Source organism: Euprymna scolopes, chromosome 33 (assembly GCF_053919585.1).
Source record: "Euprymna scolopes isolate OS-2025 chromosome 33, ASM5391958v1, whole genome shotgun sequence".
NCBI classification, from domain to species: domain Eukaryota; kingdom Metazoa; phylum Mollusca; class Cephalopoda; order Sepiida; family Sepiolidae; genus Euprymna; species Euprymna scolopes.
Genome location: NC_136514.1, coordinates 76689993 through 76699878, shown reverse-complemented (window position 1 = coordinate 76699878; position 9886 = coordinate 76689993). Strand labels below are relative to the sequence as shown.

General features: G+C 41.6%; 37 non-coding genes across 37 annotated transcripts; all 37 read right to left on the bottom strand.

The window, feature by feature from the left end:
* Positions 1–60: 60 nt before the first annotated feature.
* On the bottom strand, positions 61–176 carry Trnal-caa (transfer RNA leucine (anticodon CAA)). The gene is made up of 2 exons: positions 139–176; positions 61–106 (listed from the first exon to the last, which is right to left on the bottom strand). It is a non-coding gene; the product is annotated as a tRNA-Leu (tRNA).
* Positions 177–272: 96 nt separating this feature from the next.
* On the bottom strand, positions 273–388 carry Trnaf-aaa (transfer RNA phenylalanine (anticodon AAA)). The gene is made up of 2 exons: positions 351–388; positions 273–318 (listed from the first exon to the last, which is right to left on the bottom strand). It is a non-coding gene; the product is annotated as a tRNA-Phe (tRNA).
* Positions 389–484: 96 nt separating this feature from the next.
* Positions 485–600, bottom strand: Trnal-caa (transfer RNA leucine (anticodon CAA)). The gene is made up of 2 exons: positions 563–600; positions 485–530 (listed from the first exon to the last, which is right to left on the bottom strand). It is a non-coding gene; the product is annotated as a tRNA-Leu (tRNA).
* Positions 601–696: 96 nt separating this feature from the next.
* On the bottom strand, positions 697–812 carry Trnal-caa (transfer RNA leucine (anticodon CAA)). The gene is made up of 2 exons: positions 775–812; positions 697–742 (listed from the first exon to the last, which is right to left on the bottom strand). It is a non-coding gene; the product is annotated as a tRNA-Leu (tRNA).
* A 96-nt stretch (positions 813–908) lies between these two features.
* Trnal-caa (transfer RNA leucine (anticodon CAA)) lies at positions 909–1024 on the bottom strand. The gene is made up of 2 exons: positions 987–1024; positions 909–954 (listed from the first exon to the last, which is right to left on the bottom strand). It is a non-coding gene; the product is annotated as a tRNA-Leu (tRNA).
* Positions 1025–1332: 308 nt separating this feature from the next.
* On the bottom strand, positions 1333–1448 carry Trnal-caa (transfer RNA leucine (anticodon CAA)). Its single transcript has 2 exons — positions 1411–1448; positions 1333–1378 (listed from the first exon to the last, which is right to left on the bottom strand). It is a non-coding gene; the product is annotated as a tRNA-Leu (tRNA).
* A 308-nt stretch (positions 1449–1756) lies between these two features.
* On the bottom strand, positions 1757–1872 carry Trnal-caa (transfer RNA leucine (anticodon CAA)). The gene is made up of 2 exons: positions 1835–1872; positions 1757–1802 (listed from the first exon to the last, which is right to left on the bottom strand). It is a non-coding gene; the product is annotated as a tRNA-Leu (tRNA).
* A 96-nt stretch (positions 1873–1968) lies between these two features.
* Positions 1969–2084, bottom strand: Trnal-caa (transfer RNA leucine (anticodon CAA)). The gene is made up of 2 exons: positions 2047–2084; positions 1969–2014 (listed from the first exon to the last, which is right to left on the bottom strand). It is a non-coding gene; the product is annotated as a tRNA-Leu (tRNA).
* Positions 2085–2180: 96 nt separating this feature from the next.
* Trnal-caa (transfer RNA leucine (anticodon CAA)) lies at positions 2181–2296 on the bottom strand. Its single transcript has 2 exons — positions 2259–2296; positions 2181–2226 (listed from the first exon to the last, which is right to left on the bottom strand). It is a non-coding gene; the product is annotated as a tRNA-Leu (tRNA).
* Positions 2297–2392: 96 nt separating this feature from the next.
* Positions 2393–2508, bottom strand: Trnal-caa (transfer RNA leucine (anticodon CAA)). The gene is made up of 2 exons: positions 2471–2508; positions 2393–2438 (listed from the first exon to the last, which is right to left on the bottom strand). It is a non-coding gene; the product is annotated as a tRNA-Leu (tRNA).
* A 308-nt stretch (positions 2509–2816) lies between these two features.
* Trnal-caa (transfer RNA leucine (anticodon CAA)) lies at positions 2817–2932 on the bottom strand. The gene is made up of 2 exons: positions 2895–2932; positions 2817–2862 (listed from the first exon to the last, which is right to left on the bottom strand). It is a non-coding gene; the product is annotated as a tRNA-Leu (tRNA).
* A 96-nt stretch (positions 2933–3028) lies between these two features.
* Trnal-caa (transfer RNA leucine (anticodon CAA)) lies at positions 3029–3144 on the bottom strand. Its single transcript has 2 exons — positions 3107–3144; positions 3029–3074 (listed from the first exon to the last, which is right to left on the bottom strand). It is a non-coding gene; the product is annotated as a tRNA-Leu (tRNA).
* Positions 3145–3240: 96 nt separating this feature from the next.
* On the bottom strand, positions 3241–3356 carry Trnal-caa (transfer RNA leucine (anticodon CAA)). Its single transcript has 2 exons — positions 3319–3356; positions 3241–3286 (listed from the first exon to the last, which is right to left on the bottom strand). It is a non-coding gene; the product is annotated as a tRNA-Leu (tRNA).
* Positions 3357–3452: 96 nt separating this feature from the next.
* Positions 3453–3568, bottom strand: Trnal-caa (transfer RNA leucine (anticodon CAA)). Its single transcript has 2 exons — positions 3531–3568; positions 3453–3498 (listed from the first exon to the last, which is right to left on the bottom strand). It is a non-coding gene; the product is annotated as a tRNA-Leu (tRNA).
* A 307-nt stretch (positions 3569–3875) lies between these two features.
* Positions 3876–3991, bottom strand: Trnal-caa (transfer RNA leucine (anticodon CAA)). The gene is made up of 2 exons: positions 3954–3991; positions 3876–3921 (listed from the first exon to the last, which is right to left on the bottom strand). It is a non-coding gene; the product is annotated as a tRNA-Leu (tRNA).
* A 308-nt stretch (positions 3992–4299) lies between these two features.
* Positions 4300–4415, bottom strand: Trnal-caa (transfer RNA leucine (anticodon CAA)). Its single transcript has 2 exons — positions 4378–4415; positions 4300–4345 (listed from the first exon to the last, which is right to left on the bottom strand). It is a non-coding gene; the product is annotated as a tRNA-Leu (tRNA).
* A 96-nt stretch (positions 4416–4511) lies between these two features.
* Positions 4512–4627, bottom strand: Trnal-caa (transfer RNA leucine (anticodon CAA)). Its single transcript has 2 exons — positions 4590–4627; positions 4512–4557 (listed from the first exon to the last, which is right to left on the bottom strand). It is a non-coding gene; the product is annotated as a tRNA-Leu (tRNA).
* A 96-nt stretch (positions 4628–4723) lies between these two features.
* On the bottom strand, positions 4724–4839 carry Trnal-caa (transfer RNA leucine (anticodon CAA)). The gene is made up of 2 exons: positions 4802–4839; positions 4724–4769 (listed from the first exon to the last, which is right to left on the bottom strand). It is a non-coding gene; the product is annotated as a tRNA-Leu (tRNA).
* A 96-nt stretch (positions 4840–4935) lies between these two features.
* On the bottom strand, positions 4936–5051 carry Trnal-caa (transfer RNA leucine (anticodon CAA)). Its single transcript has 2 exons — positions 5014–5051; positions 4936–4981 (listed from the first exon to the last, which is right to left on the bottom strand). It is a non-coding gene; the product is annotated as a tRNA-Leu (tRNA).
* A 307-nt stretch (positions 5052–5358) lies between these two features.
* On the bottom strand, positions 5359–5474 carry Trnal-caa (transfer RNA leucine (anticodon CAA)). The gene is made up of 2 exons: positions 5437–5474; positions 5359–5404 (listed from the first exon to the last, which is right to left on the bottom strand). It is a non-coding gene; the product is annotated as a tRNA-Leu (tRNA).
* Positions 5475–5782: 308 nt separating this feature from the next.
* On the bottom strand, positions 5783–5898 carry Trnal-caa (transfer RNA leucine (anticodon CAA)). Its single transcript has 2 exons — positions 5861–5898; positions 5783–5828 (listed from the first exon to the last, which is right to left on the bottom strand). It is a non-coding gene; the product is annotated as a tRNA-Leu (tRNA).
* Positions 5899–5994: 96 nt separating this feature from the next.
* On the bottom strand, positions 5995–6110 carry Trnal-caa (transfer RNA leucine (anticodon CAA)). Its single transcript has 2 exons — positions 6073–6110; positions 5995–6040 (listed from the first exon to the last, which is right to left on the bottom strand). It is a non-coding gene; the product is annotated as a tRNA-Leu (tRNA).
* Positions 6111–6206: 96 nt separating this feature from the next.
* On the bottom strand, positions 6207–6322 carry Trnal-caa (transfer RNA leucine (anticodon CAA)). The gene is made up of 2 exons: positions 6285–6322; positions 6207–6252 (listed from the first exon to the last, which is right to left on the bottom strand). It is a non-coding gene; the product is annotated as a tRNA-Leu (tRNA).
* Positions 6323–6418: 96 nt separating this feature from the next.
* Trnal-caa (transfer RNA leucine (anticodon CAA)) lies at positions 6419–6534 on the bottom strand. Its single transcript has 2 exons — positions 6497–6534; positions 6419–6464 (listed from the first exon to the last, which is right to left on the bottom strand). It is a non-coding gene; the product is annotated as a tRNA-Leu (tRNA).
* Positions 6535–6630: 96 nt separating this feature from the next.
* Positions 6631–6746, bottom strand: Trnal-caa (transfer RNA leucine (anticodon CAA)). Its single transcript has 2 exons — positions 6709–6746; positions 6631–6676 (listed from the first exon to the last, which is right to left on the bottom strand). It is a non-coding gene; the product is annotated as a tRNA-Leu (tRNA).
* An 86-nt stretch (positions 6747–6832) lies between these two features.
* Trnal-caa (transfer RNA leucine (anticodon CAA)) lies at positions 6833–6948 on the bottom strand. The gene is made up of 2 exons: positions 6911–6948; positions 6833–6878 (listed from the first exon to the last, which is right to left on the bottom strand). It is a non-coding gene; the product is annotated as a tRNA-Leu (tRNA).
* Positions 6949–7044: 96 nt separating this feature from the next.
* On the bottom strand, positions 7045–7160 carry Trnal-caa (transfer RNA leucine (anticodon CAA)). The gene is made up of 2 exons: positions 7123–7160; positions 7045–7090 (listed from the first exon to the last, which is right to left on the bottom strand). It is a non-coding gene; the product is annotated as a tRNA-Leu (tRNA).
* Positions 7161–7256: 96 nt separating this feature from the next.
* Positions 7257–7372, bottom strand: Trnal-caa (transfer RNA leucine (anticodon CAA)). The gene is made up of 2 exons: positions 7335–7372; positions 7257–7302 (listed from the first exon to the last, which is right to left on the bottom strand). It is a non-coding gene; the product is annotated as a tRNA-Leu (tRNA).
* Positions 7373–7680: 308 nt separating this feature from the next.
* Positions 7681–7796, bottom strand: Trnal-caa (transfer RNA leucine (anticodon CAA)). Its single transcript has 2 exons — positions 7759–7796; positions 7681–7726 (listed from the first exon to the last, which is right to left on the bottom strand). It is a non-coding gene; the product is annotated as a tRNA-Leu (tRNA).
* A 308-nt stretch (positions 7797–8104) lies between these two features.
* Positions 8105–8220, bottom strand: Trnal-caa (transfer RNA leucine (anticodon CAA)). The gene is made up of 2 exons: positions 8183–8220; positions 8105–8150 (listed from the first exon to the last, which is right to left on the bottom strand). It is a non-coding gene; the product is annotated as a tRNA-Leu (tRNA).
* Positions 8221–8316: 96 nt separating this feature from the next.
* Trnal-caa (transfer RNA leucine (anticodon CAA)) lies at positions 8317–8432 on the bottom strand. Its single transcript has 2 exons — positions 8395–8432; positions 8317–8362 (listed from the first exon to the last, which is right to left on the bottom strand). It is a non-coding gene; the product is annotated as a tRNA-Leu (tRNA).
* A 96-nt stretch (positions 8433–8528) lies between these two features.
* On the bottom strand, positions 8529–8644 carry Trnal-caa (transfer RNA leucine (anticodon CAA)). The gene is made up of 2 exons: positions 8607–8644; positions 8529–8574 (listed from the first exon to the last, which is right to left on the bottom strand). It is a non-coding gene; the product is annotated as a tRNA-Leu (tRNA).
* A 96-nt stretch (positions 8645–8740) lies between these two features.
* Positions 8741–8856, bottom strand: Trnal-caa (transfer RNA leucine (anticodon CAA)). Its single transcript has 2 exons — positions 8819–8856; positions 8741–8786 (listed from the first exon to the last, which is right to left on the bottom strand). It is a non-coding gene; the product is annotated as a tRNA-Leu (tRNA).
* A 96-nt stretch (positions 8857–8952) lies between these two features.
* Positions 8953–9068, bottom strand: Trnal-caa (transfer RNA leucine (anticodon CAA)). Its single transcript has 2 exons — positions 9031–9068; positions 8953–8998 (listed from the first exon to the last, which is right to left on the bottom strand). It is a non-coding gene; the product is annotated as a tRNA-Leu (tRNA).
* Positions 9069–9154: 86 nt separating this feature from the next.
* Positions 9155–9270, bottom strand: Trnal-caa (transfer RNA leucine (anticodon CAA)). Its single transcript has 2 exons — positions 9233–9270; positions 9155–9200 (listed from the first exon to the last, which is right to left on the bottom strand). It is a non-coding gene; the product is annotated as a tRNA-Leu (tRNA).
* Positions 9271–9366: 96 nt separating this feature from the next.
* Positions 9367–9482, bottom strand: Trnal-caa (transfer RNA leucine (anticodon CAA)). The gene is made up of 2 exons: positions 9445–9482; positions 9367–9412 (listed from the first exon to the last, which is right to left on the bottom strand). It is a non-coding gene; the product is annotated as a tRNA-Leu (tRNA).
* A 96-nt stretch (positions 9483–9578) lies between these two features.
* On the bottom strand, positions 9579–9694 carry Trnal-caa (transfer RNA leucine (anticodon CAA)). The gene is made up of 2 exons: positions 9657–9694; positions 9579–9624 (listed from the first exon to the last, which is right to left on the bottom strand). It is a non-coding gene; the product is annotated as a tRNA-Leu (tRNA).
* Positions 9695–9886: the final 192 nt, after the last annotated feature.

The window sequence follows — 9886 nt, the reverse complement described above, 5'->3', positions numbered from 1 at the left end:
ACATGGTGATGTGAGAAATTTAAACAAAAAATAAAATTATATCAAAATTTGTAAAAATGTTGTCAGGAGTGGGATTCGAACCTACGCCCACATCCGTGGACCAGAACACTCATAGTTCTAGGTAAGGAATCACAGTCCCTTGAGTCTGGCGCCTTAGACCGCTCGGCCATCCTGACATGTGAACGTGTTGTCTTCAGTCTTAAAAATAGATAACATGGTGATGTGAGAAATTTAAACAAAAAATAAAATTATATCAAAATTTGTAAAAATGTTGTCAGGAGTGGGATTCGAACCCACGCCCACATCCGTGGACCAGAACACTCATAGTTCTAGGTAAGGAATCACAGTCCCTTTAGTCTGGCGCCTTAGACCGCTCGGCCATCCTGATCTGTGACCGTTTTTCCCCCAGTCTTAAAAATAGATAACATGGTGATGTGAGAAATTTAAACAAAAAATAAAATTATATCAAAATTTGTAAAAATGTTGTCAGGAGTGGGATTCGAACCCACGCCCACATCCGTGGACCAGAACACTCATAGTTCTAGGTAAGGAATCACAGTCCCTTGAGTCTGGCGCCTTAGACCGCTCGGCCATCCTGACCTGTGACCGTGTTTCCCCCAGTCTTAAAAATAGATAACATGGTGATGTGAGAAATTTAAACAAAAAATAAAATTATATCAAAATTTGTAAAAATGTTGTCAGGAGTGGGATTCGAACCCACGCCCACATCCGTGGACCAGAACACTCATAGTTCTAGGTAAGGAATCACAGTCCCTTGAGTCTGGCGCCTTAGACCGCTCGGCCATCCTGACATGTGAACGTGTTTTTTCCAGTCTTAAAACTAGATAACATGGTGATGTGAGAAATTTAAACAAAAAATAAAATTATATCAAAATTTGTAAAAATGTTGTCAGGAGTGGGATTCGAACCCACGCCCACATCCGTGGACCAGAACACTCATAGCTCTAGGTAAGGAATCACAGTCCTTTGAGTCTGGCGCCTTAGACCGCTCGGCCATCCTGACCTGTGACCGTGTTTCCCCCAGTCTTAAAAATAGATAACATGGTGATGTGAGAAATTTAAACAAAAAATAAAATTATATCAAAATTTGTAAAAATGTTGTCAGGTGTGGGATTCGACCCCACGCCCACATCCGTGGACCAGAACACTCATAGTTCTAGGTAAGGAATCACAGTCCCTTGAGTCTGGCGCCTTAGACCGCTCGGCCATCCTGACATGTGAACGTGTTTTTTCCTGTCTTAAAACTAGATAACATGGTGATGTGAGAAATTTAAACAAAAAATAAAATTATATCAAAATTTGTAAAAATGTTGTCAGGAGTGGGATTCGAACCCACGCCCACATCCGTGGACCAGAACACTCATAGTTCTAGGTAAGGAATCACAGTCCCTTGAGTCTGGCGCCTTAGACCGCTCGGCCATCCTGACATGTGAACGCGTTCCCCGCATTCTAAAAACTAGATAACATGGTGATGTGAGAAATTTAAACAAAAAATAAAATTATATCAAAATTTGTAAAAATGTTGTCAGGAGTGGGATTCGAACCCACGCCCACATCCGTGGACTAGAACACTCATAGTTCTAGGTAAGGAATCACAGTCCCTTGAGTCTGGCGCCTTAGACAGCTCGGCCATCCTGACCTGTGACCGTGTTTCCCCCAGTCTTAAAACTAGATAACATGGTGATGTGAGAAATTTAAACAAAAAATAAAATTATATCAAAATTTGTAAAAATGTTGTCAGGAGTGGGATTCGAACCCACGCCCACATCCGTGGACCAGAACACTCATAGTTCTAGGTAAGGAATCACAGTCCCTTGAGTCTAGCGCATTAGACCGCTCGGCCATCCTGACATGTGAACGCGTTTTCTCCAGTCTTAAAACTAGATAACATGGTGATGTGAGAAATTTAAACAAAAAATAAAATTATATCAAAATTTGTAAAAATGTTGTCAGGAGTGGGATTCGAACCCACGCCCACATCCGTGGACCAGAACACTCATAGTTCTAGGTAAGGAATCACAGTCCTTTGAGTCTGGCGCCTTAGACCGCTCGGCCATCCTGACCTGTGACCGTGTTTCCCCCAGTCTTAAAAATAGATAACATGGTTATGTGGGAAATTTAAACAAAAAATAAAATTATATCAAAATTTGTAAAAATGTTGTCAGGAGTGGGATTCGAACCCACGCCCACATCCGTGGACCAGAACACTCATAGTTCTAGGTAAGGAATCACAGTCCCTTGAGTCTGGCGCCTTAGACCGCTCGGCCATCCTGACCTGTGACCGTGTTTTCCCCAGTCTTAAAACTAGATAACATGGTGATGTGAGAAATTTAAACAAAAAATAAAATTATATCAAAATTTGTAAAAATGTTGTCAGGAGTGGGATTCGAACCCACGCCCACATCCGTGGACCAGAACACTCATAGTTCTAGGTAAGGAATCACAGTCCCTTGAGTCTGGCGCCTTAGACCGCTCGGCCATCCTGACATGTGAACGTGTTTTTTCCAGTCTTAAAAATAGATAACATGGTGATGTGAGAAATTTAAACAAAAAATAAAATTATATCAAAATTTGTAAAAATGTTGTCAGGAGTGGGATTCGAACCCACGCCCACATCCGTGGACCAGAACACTCATAGTTCTAGGTAAGGAATCACAGTCCCTTGAGTCTTGCGCCTTAGACCGCTATGCCATCCTGACCTGTTACCGTGTTTCCCCCACTCTTAAAAATAGATAACATGGTGATGTGAGAAATTTTAACAAAACATAAAATTATATCAAAATTTGTAAAAATGTTGTCAGGAGTGGGATTCGAACCCACGCCCACATCCGTGGACCAGAACACTCATAGTTCTAGGTAAGGAATCACAGTCCCTTGAGTCTGGCGCCTTAGACCGCCCGGCCATCCAGACATGTGAACGTGTTTTCTCCATTCTTAAAAATAGATAACATGGTGATGTGAGAAATTTAAACAAAAAATAAAATTATATCAAAATTTGTAAAAATGTTGTCAGGAGTGGGATTCGAACCCACGCCCACATCCGTGGACCAGAACACTCATAGTTCTAGGTAAGGAATCACAGTCCCTTGAGTCTGGCGCCTTAGACCGCTCGGCCATCCTGACATGTGAACGTGTTTTTTCCAGTCTTAAAAATAGATAACATGGTGATGTGACAAATTTTAACAAAAAATAAAATTATATCAAAATTTGTAAAAATGTTGTCAGGAGTGGGATTCGAACCCACGCCCACATCCGTGGACCAGAACACTCATAGTTCTAGGTAAGGAATCACAGTCCCTTGAGTCTGGCGCCTTAGACCGCTCGGCCATCCTGACCTGTGACCGTGTTTCCCCCAGTCTTAAAACTAGATAACATGGTGATGTGAGAAATTTAAACAAAAAATAAAATTATATCAAAATTTGTAAAAATGTTGTCAGGAGTGGGATTCGAACCCACGCCCACATCCGTGGACCAGAACACTCATAGTTCTAGGTAAGGAATCACAGTCCCTTGAGTCTGGCGCCTTAGACCGCTCGGCCATCCTGACATGTGAACGTGTTTTTTCCGGTCTTAAAAATAGATAACATGGTGATGTGAGAAATTTAAACAAAAAATAAAATGATATCAAAATTTGTAAAAATGTTGTCAGGAGTGGGATTCGAACCCACGCCCACATCCGTGGACCAGAACACTCATAGTTCTAGGTAAGGAATCACAGTCCCTTGAGTCTGGGCCTAAGACCGCTCGGCCATCCTGACCTGTGACCGTGTTTTCCCCAGTCTTAAAACTAGATAACATGGTGATGTGAGAAATTTAAACAAAAAATAAAATTATATCAAAATTTGTAAAAATGTTGTCAGGAGTGGGATTCGAACCCACGCCCACATCCGTGGACCAGAACACTCATAGTTCTAGGTAATGAATCACAGTCCCTTGAGTCTGGCGCCTTAGACCGCTCGGCCATCCTGACATGTGAACGTGTTTTTTCCAGTCTTAAAAATAGATAACATGGTGATGTGAGAAATTTAAACAAAAAATAAAATTATATCAAAATTTGTAAAAATGTTGTCAGGAGTGGGATTCGACCCCACGCCCACATCCGTGGACCAGAACACTCATAGTTCTAGGTAAGGAATCACAGTCCCTTGAGTCTGGCGCCTTAGACAGCTCGGCCATCCTGACATGTGAACGTGTTTTCTCCAGTCTTGAAACTAGATAACATGGTGATGTGAGAAATTTAAACAAAAAATAAAATTATATCAAAATTTGTAAAAATGTTGTCAGGAGTGGGATTCGCACCCACGCCCACATCCGTGAACCAGAACACTCATAGTTCTAGGTAAGGAATCACAGTCCCTTGAGTCTGGCGCCTTAGACCACTCGGCCATCCTGACATGTGAACGTGTTTTTTCCAGTCTTAAAAATAGATAACATGGTGATGTGAGAAATTTAAACAAAAAATAAAATTATATCAAAATTTGTAAAAATGTTGTCAGGAGTGGGATTCGAACCCACGCCCACATCCGTGGACCAGAACACTCATAGTTCTAGGTAAGGAATCACAGTCCTTTGAGTCTGGCGCCTTAGACCGCTCGGCCATCCTGACATGTGAACGTGCTTTCTCCAGTCTTAAAAATAGATAACATGGTGATGTGAGAAATTTAAACAAAAAATAAAATTATATCAAAATTTGTAAAAATGTTGTCAGGAGTGGGATTCGAACCCACGCCCACATCCGTGGACCAGAACACTCATAGTTCTAGGTAAGGAATCACAGTCCCTTGAGTCTGGCGCCTTAGACCGCTCGGCCATCCTGACATGTGAACGTGTTTTTTCCAGTCTTAAAAATAGATAACATGGTGATGTGAGAAATTTAAACAAAAAATAAAATTATATCAAAATTTGTAAAAATGTTGTCAGGAGTGGGATTCGAACCCACGCCCACATCCGTGGACCAGAACACTCATAGTTCTAGGTAAGGAATCACAGTCCCTTGAGTCTGGCGCCTTAGACCGCTCGGCCATCCTGACACGTGAACGTGTTTTTTCCAGTCTTAAAAATAGATAACATGGTGATGTGAGAAATTTAAACAAAAAATAAAATTATATCAAAATTTGTAAAAATGTTGTCAGGAGTGGGATTCGAACCCACGCCCACATCCGTGGACCAGAACACTCATAGTTCTAGGTAAGGAATCACAGTCCCTTGAGTCTGGGCCTAAGACCGCTCGGCCATCCTGACCTGTGACCGTGTTTTCCCCAGTCTTAAAACTAGATAACATGGTGATGTGAGAAATTTAAACAAAAAATAAAATTATATCAAAATTTGTAAAAATGTTGTCAGGAGTGGGATTCGAACCCACGCCCACATCCGTGGACCAGAACACTCATAGTTCTAGGTAAGGAATCACAGTCCCTTGAGTCTGGCGCCTTAGACCGCTCGGCCATCCTGACATGTGAACGTGTTTTTTCCAGTCTTAAAAATAGATAACATGGTGATGTGAGAAATTTAAACAAAAAATAAAATTGTATCAAAATTTGTAAAAATGTTGTCAGGAGTGGGATTCGAACCCACGCCCACATCCGTGGACCAGAACACTCATAGTTCTAGGTAAGGAATCACAGTCCCTTGAGTCTTGCGCCTTAGACCGCTATGCCATCCTGACCTGTTACCGTGTTTCCCCCACTCTTAAAAATAGATAACATGGTGATGTGAGAAATTTAAACAAAACATAAAATTATATCAAAATTTGTAAAAATGTTGTCAGGAGTGGGATTCGAACCCACGCCCACATCCGTGGACCAGAACACTCATAGTTCTAGGTAAGGAATAACAGTCCCTTGAGTCTGGCGCCTTAGACCGCCCGGCCATCCTGACATGTGAACGTGTTTTCTCCAGTCTTAACAATAGATAACATGGTGATGTGAGAAATTTAAACAAAAAATAAAATGATATCAAAATTTGTAAAAATGTTGTCAGGAGTGGGATTCGAACCCACGCCCACATCCGTGGACCAGAACACTCATAGTTCTAGGTAAGGAATCACAGTCCCTTGAGTCTGGCGCCTTAGACCGCTCGGCCATCCTGACATGTGAACGTGTTTTTTCCAGTCTTAAAAATAGATAACATGGTGATGTGAGAAATTTTAACAAAAAATAAAATTATATCAAAATTTGTAAAAATGTTGTCAGGAGTGGGATTCGAACCCACGCCCACATCCGTGGACCAGAACACTCATAGTTCTAGGTAAGGAATCACAGTCCCTTGAGTCTGGCGCCTTAGACCGCTCGGCCATCCTGACATGTGAACGTGTTTTTTCCAGTCTTAAAACTAGATAACATGGTGATGTGAGAAATTTAAACAAAAAATAAAATTATATCAAAATTTGTAAAAATGTTGTCAGGAGTGGGATTCGAACCCACGCCCACATCCGTGGACCAGAACACGCATAGTTCTAGGTAAGGAATCACAGTCCCTTGAGTCTGGCGCCTTAGACCGCTCGGCCATCCTGACCTGTATCCGTGTTTCCCCCAGTCTTAAAAATAGATAACATGGTGATGTGGGAAATTTAAACAAAAAATAAAATTATATCAAAATTTGTAAAAATGTTGTCAGGAGTGGGATTCGAACCCACGCCCACATCCGTGGACCAGAACACTCATAGTTCTAGGTAAGGAATCACAGTCCCTTGAGTCTGGCGCCTTAGACCGCTCGGCCATCCTGACATGTGAACGTGTTTTCTCCATTCTATAAACTAGATAACATGGTGATGTGAGAAATTGAAACAAAAAATAAAATTATATCAAAATGTTGTCAGGAGTGGGATTCGAACCCACGCCCACATCCGTGGACCAGAACACTCATAGTTCAAGGTAAGGAATCACAGTCCCTTGAGTCTGGCGCCTTAGACCGCTCGGCCATCCTGACATGTGAACGTGTTTTTTCCAGTCTTAAAAATAGATAACATGGTGATGTGAGAAATTTAAACAAAAAATAAAATTGTATCAAAATTTGTAAAAATGTTGTCAGGAGTGGGATTCGAACCCACGCCCACATCTGTGGACCAGAACACTCATAGTTCTAGGTAAGGAATCACAGTCCCTTGAGTCTGGCGCCTTAGACCGCTATGCCATCCTGACCTGTTACCGTGTTTCCCCCACTCTTAAAAATAGATAACATGGTGATGTGAGAAATTTAAACAAAAAATAAAATTATATCAAAATTTGTAAAAATGTTGTCAGGAGTGGGATTCGAACCCACGCCCACATCCGTGGACCAGAACACTCATAGTTCTAGGTAAGGAATAACAGTCCCTTGAGTCTGGCGCCTTAGACCGCCCGGCCATCCTGACATGTGAACGTGTTTTCTCCAGTCTTAAAAATAGATAACATGGTGATGTGAGAAATTTAAACAAAAAATAAAATTATATCAAAATTTGTAAAAATGTTGTCAGGAGTGGGATTCGAACCCACGCCCACATCCGTGGACCAGAACACTCATAGTTCTAGGTAAGGAATCACAGTCCCTTGAGTCTTGCGCCCTAGACCGCTATGCCATCCTGACCTGTTACCGTGTTTCCCCCACTCTTAAAAATAGATAACATGGTGATGTGAGAAATTTAAACAAAACATAAAATTATATCAAAATTTGTAAAAATGTTGTCAGGAGTGGGATTCGAACCCACGCCCACATCCGTGGACCAGAACACTCATAGTTCTAGGTAAGGAATCACAGTCCCTTGAGTCTGGCGCCTTAGACCGCCCGGCCATCCTGACATGTGAACGTGTTTTCTCCAGTCTTAAAAATAGATAACATGGTGATGTGAGAAATTTAAACAAAAAATAAAATTATATCAAAATTTGTAAAAATGTTGTCAGGAGTGGGATTCGAACCCACGCCCACATCCGTGGACCAGAACACTCATAGTTCTAGGTAAGGAATCACAGTCCCTTGAGTCTTGCGCCTTAGACCGCTATGCCATCCTGACCTGTTACCGTGTTTCCCCCACTCTTAAAAATAGATAACATGGTGATGTGAGAAATTTAAACAAAACATAAAATTATATCAAAATTTGTAAAAATGTTGTCAGGAGTGGGATTCGAACCCACGCCCACATCCGTGGACCAGAACACTCATAGTTCTAGGTAAGGAATAACAGTCCCTTGAGTCTGGCGCCTTAGACCGCCCGGCCATCCTGACATGTGAACGTGTTTTCTCCAGTCTTAACAATAGATAACATGGTGATGTGAGAAATTTAAACAAAAAATAAAATGATATCAAAATTTGTAAAAATGTTGTCAGGAGTGGGATTCGAACCCACGCCCACATCCGTGGACCAGAACACTCATAGTTCTAGGTAAGGAATCACAGTCCCTTGAGTCTGGCGCCTTAGACCGCTCGGCCATCCTGACATGTGAACGTGTTTTTTCCAGTCTTAAAAATAGATAACATGGTGATGTGAGAAATTTTAACAAAAAATAAAATTATATCAAAATTTGTAAAAATGTTGTCAGGAGTGGGATTCGAACCCACGCCCACATCCGTGGACCAGAACACTCATAGTTCTAGGTAAGGAATCACAGTCCCTTGAGTCTGGCGCCTTAGACCGCTCGGCCATCCTGACATGTGAACGTGTTTTTTCCAGTCTTAAAACTAGATAACATGGTGATGTGAGAAATTTAAACAAAAAATAAAATTATATCAAAATTTGTAAAATTGTTGTCAGGAGTGGGATTCGAACCCACGCCCACATCCGTGGACCAGAACACGCATAGTTCTAGGTAAGGAATCACAGTCCCTTGAGTCTGGCGCCTTAGACCGCTCGGCCATCCTGACCTGTATCCGTGTTTCCCCCAGTCTTAAAAATAGATAACATGGTGATGTGGGAAATTTAAACAAAAAATAAAATTATATCAAAATTTGTAAAAATGTTGTCAGGAGTGGGATTCGAACCCACGCCCACATCCGTGGACCAGAACACTCATAGTTCTAGGTAAGGAATCACAGTCCCTTGAGTCTGGCGCCTTAGACCGCTCGGCCATCCTGACATGTGAACGTGTTTTCTCCATTCTATAAACTAGATAACATGGTGATGTGAGAAATTGAAACAAAAAATAAAATTATATCAAAATGTTGTCAGGAGTGGGATTCGAACCCACGCCCACATCCGTGGACCAGAACACTCATAGTTCAAGGTAAGGAATCACAGTCCCTTGAGTCTGGCGCCTTAGACCGCTCGGCCATCCTGACATGTGAACGTGTTTTTTCCAGTCTTAAAAATAGATAACATGGTGATGTGAGAAATTTAAACAAAAAATAAAATTGTATCAAAATTTGTAAAAATGTTGTCAGGAGTGGGATTCGAACCCACGCCCACATCTGTGGACCAGAACACTCATAGTTCTAGGTAAGGAATCACAGTCCCTTGAGTCTGGCGCCTTAGACCGCTATGCCATCCTGACCTGTTACCGTGTTTCCCCCACTCTTAAAAATAGATAACATGGTGATGTGAGAAATTTAAACAAAAAATAAAATTATATCAAAATTTGTAAAAATGTTGTCAGGAGTGGGATTCGAACCCACGCCCACATCCGTGGACCAGAACACTCATAGTTCTAGGTAAGGAATAACAGTCCCTTGAGTCTGGCGCCTTAGACCGCCCGGCCATCCTGACATGTGAACGTGTTGTCTCCAGTCTTAAAAATAGATAACATGGTGATGTGAGAAATTTAAACAAAAAATAAAATTATATCAAAATTTGTAAAAATGTTGTCAGGAGTGGGATTCGAACCCACGCCCACATCCGTGGACCAGAACACTCATAGTTCTAGGTAAGGAATCACAGTCCCTTGAGTCTTGCGCCCTA